Genomic DNA, 4,401 nt, shown 5'->3' with positions numbered 1-4,401 from the left:
TTATCTGTAAAAGTAAACAAGGGACCGTAGTTATAGTGGCATACATATATTATTAATAAGGAAGTGGCTATTTTTACACACTTATTGCCATGGTTACAATCAGGTGTTGCCAGAGTTAGGATTAAAGTTAGGAAGTTGAGAGTTGTTACTTGATACAATCATGACATTCAGCAACTATACAGCTCACACATTGCAACTTTTCCATAAACTACAGCTGTTAAATATACAAGAAATTTATAAACTAGAGATAGCAAAATACATGAACAGAGTCCATTTAAATTTATTACCAGAAACAAAATGTGATATCTTCCACAGACTATCTGAATGCCACTCACACAATACTCGCCAATCGTCCAGCAGTAACTATTTTGTTTCAAGGGTGCGTACTGAATTGGGTAAAAGGCAGATGTTAATCAGGGGTCCTAAAGTATAGAATGAAGTTCCAGATGATCTCAAAGGTCTGGAGCTGGTATACAAGTCCCCCCCCCCTCCCCCTTGGCAACTCATGACAAAGAGGAATTGACCAAAACATGTGGCTTGAAGTGTGTGAACAGTAAAGCAAAGGTAAAGTAGTTTCACCCTATATGTTTGGTTGAGTCCTGTCTTTGTCATGAGTTACCAAGGGGGGGGGGGGGGACTTGTATACAGCTCCAAATGTCTTTCTCCAACTTCTTTCAAAATAAAAATTTAAAGGCAGCGTGGTTGTGTATTTACTGTGTACCGTACCCGTGTTATTTAGACCTACACAGTGCTTCCACTTCTGACAATTGATAAATCATTTTCAATTTCCTTTTTTGTCCTGAAAAATCCCTTTTTTCTCAGTCAGAAATCTTTCAAAACTCCCTTCATATACGAGATTATTTTTGACGTTATTTTAGTTAAAAGAGGTGCAAATACAACTTTAAAGTTATTTTAATCTCACCTAAGTTACGTTTTAACCCGAAAGAACAAGAAATCAGTGAAGAAGAGGTAGTATTTAAATCGCTACAAAAAACAACACCTTGTAGGCAGTAGCTGATTTAGTTGACGTACCCAATCTATTAGAACAGTAGGCTACACAAAAGTGCACATTTTTTACAATAACATGGTTTACTTCCATTGTTCACTGTCCAGCAAAAAACTGCTTGTTAGTTAGTTGGTTCTGGGATATTTACCGGTACCACCTGGAGTCCTGGACATCATTTACCAATTACCACTCCCATCTTTCACATCCGGACTCCTAACCTATCCTTAACGCCAAAAATGTAGCCTACAGGTGGTAAATGTCCAGTAATGACTTATATCCATGTATTAACAAAGTTACCTTTGTGTTTAGTTCGGTTTTCCTTAATGTGCTAACTTGTTCAACTCCACAGGTTAGGCTATCTTATTTTTCTCCTTGTCAGTAACGTCCTCACAATCATCTGCGACTGATGAAAAACTTCAGGATACTAGGCCTATTCATGATACTGACTCAGTCTGACTATGTATACACTATACATGCCGTATACACAGCCTGGCTAACTCTATCATTATTATTATGACCATATTAGGTTAGCATAGGCTATAACTAACTTTTCTAAACTGGAAAGATACCGTACCACTAGCTTAAGCTGATCATACCCAACTGTACGTCGAAGCTCAATGAACTCTGTCATTGCTACTTAATTTCAACTAAAGAATTGAGAACTAATAAACTAATTCACTCACTGCAGGCACTCATGTCCAATTCCCAAAATGGCGAGAATAGAAATCAAGGGACGGAAAGGCGAGAACGGGGAAGAGAGTTAGAGGGGTTCCGGATGATGAGTAGCGACGGTAACCAGTTGATCATCCTTATTCCAGACGTTTTTAGAACTTTTGAAAGGAAATAATAATAGAATTTCCTTTAAAATTGCTAAAAACAACATTTCCCTTTTTAAGACAAAATTTCCTTGTAAAATTGTTAAAAATCCTTCCGATCTTCATATCCTTTTTTATCCTTCGAAGCGTTGAAAAATCCCTATTTCGGGATAAAATCCCGCAAAGCGGAAGCACTGGACCTACATCACCTAGCTTGAGGTGGCTACTGACGAGATGACTGCTTATGGTCTTTCGCTGGTGCAAGTATAGAATCCGCCACCTTGGTCAACATGACGTCACAAAACGGACGCAACCAGGGATGCCAGCGACAAATTTCCAATAAACTTAGATTGTGTGCTAAAAAAAACCCAGATGAGGCAAAAAAAACCTAGGTCCAGAAATATGTAGTAAAGCGGTTAAAAAAACCTGCGTGTGCATTCAGCACCATTTTAAATCATTACACAGAAGCCTCAGAAAGCTACAAATAGTATCGTAACACGTATATATAATTATACAATATGTTATACATGCTTATGTTCAGTGCTGTATTCGAGGGTATACGGCGGTATACGCAGTATACCCTCTGCTTTTTCGAGCAACTATTAGTATACCCTCTGGTTTTCCAAAGAGAGTGCGTATGCTATCCTTAATTCTTGACAACTACTAACTAACTAACTACTTAACCCTTTGAGGACCATTAATAATGTGAGCTGTTTGATGTTTATTAATTGCAATGGACTACCTGTGGCTATCAATTTACCGCTAAAAAATATGTAAGATCTTGGCTGCTAAACCACCGATCAGCTAAAGATATATAGCCAAGCTGACTGCATAGCCGGCTGCATTGCCGAATGGTGAGAGCCCTGGAGCGGCACTCGAAAGGCGCCGGTTCGATACCGCTTACGAGCATGCGGCTGTGTCTTTGGCAGGACATTTTAAGGCATGCTTAAAGGTGGACACGAAGATTGGCTCCCTTGTCTTCCCGTACACTTAATCTAAATCTTCAACCACCAGATCTAAGCCTGGATGCGACAACAAGAAGCTAAAAATACTAGATCTCAATTTACTAGATCTCAAAGAGGTTAAATATTCAATTCAATTTATTTTTTGCTGCCGGCGCAAACATGTACAAAACGGCAAAGTAAACATACAAATTTGACACCAACAAAGATGTAGACTGTTTGGAATGTATTTATAGAAAAATAAACAATTTTGTACCTCTCGTCCAATTTTGATGTTGATATTCATGTTATGGTAGAAATAGAATAAAGATTAGTATTTTGCAAGTTGTGTATTATTTTTTCGTTTTGGCAAATCTGACAGTATGCCCTGTGATTTTTTTACGAATACAGCACTGCTTATGTTGGTATGGTAGATAATATACCATGTAATATAACTATATACAAAAACAAGAGCTTGGTAGGCCTATATGGGCTCACGCCTCACAGCAAAGATTTTGGTTCAAAATTACCTTTATGGTAAAGCGTCTAGCTAGCAAGGTTCAGTGTGTGTTTAACCAAAATTTCTAAAACTGACTAGATGTATGAGTGTATAGGCTAGCTAGCCATTAAGGTTAGTTTTGACTTTTGAACTAAACTTTTTGCTGTGTGAGTTGTAGACTGCGGCTGAGGCGAATCATCATGCCTGCTTACTGCGTACAGTTTGGTGTACAACTACGATAACTTGGTTCTTAGCAATAAACCCTGCTTAGCCTTTTTCATTTGAACATAATGTTGAAAAGAATAACTCAAATTCACAATAAATAAATGTTCAGTAACATAAATAGTTGTACTACTCCAATTTTTAGTCATCCACATTTTCATAAAGTTGGATCATTTCTTCAGCATCCCATACCTCACTGACTGCAGTAGCTGATGCAAAAAAACATTACCCGTTACAGGTACCTTAACATTTTTGTGTTGCAGTGTGGACCGTTTATCGAAGATCCTAATGCCTTACCCAGCAAACATTGATTGCTGGGCCAGCGTCGGCTATATGCTGGGTATGTTGGCACAAGGCTGGCAATTTTGTCCAACATTTTGCCAACATTGCCAACATTACGCCAACAATTTCAATACTTCTTATTATGCGTTCAAAAAGGTCTTAAAGATTTTGTTTCAGGTTTATTTGTTTTAAACTGTAAAAATACTAACACAAACCTCTTTTCATGTGGTATTGCTTCAAAACACAGTTGTGTGATTGGCTGACATCGGTCAGAAGCATTGCCAGTGTTGTGCCAATTCATAACAATTTCGGTGTTTTCTTCAAAATTATGCAAATGTAATACCATCATTTTGCTACAATTTTACATTTTAATAATAGGCTATCAATGCTGTTATTATTTTCTGATACCGTACAAGTATACTATGAATACTTAAGACCAGCGTTGGTCAGAAGGGTAGCCAACAGTTTGCCAACAAAGTAGTTTCATTTTAGTTTGTTTATGCCAAACTGAGCAGAGGTCTAGAAAAAGGCTGGAGCAACAAAACGCGAACGCGATAACGTGCTTGATACCCAAACAGTTTAAACTTTCCATTAGCCCTACACGTTTCCACAAAATAAACAATTGCAATGTCGGCT

This window comes from Aplidium turbinatum, chromosome 6 (genome assembly GCF_918807975.1).
Source record: "Aplidium turbinatum chromosome 6, kaAplTurb1.1, whole genome shotgun sequence".
Classification (NCBI taxonomy): Eukaryota; Metazoa; Chordata; class Ascidiacea; order Aplousobranchia; family Polyclinidae; genus Aplidium; species Aplidium turbinatum.
The sequence above is the reverse complement of the archived record's forward strand: the minus strand, read 5'-3'. Positions refer to the sequence as shown.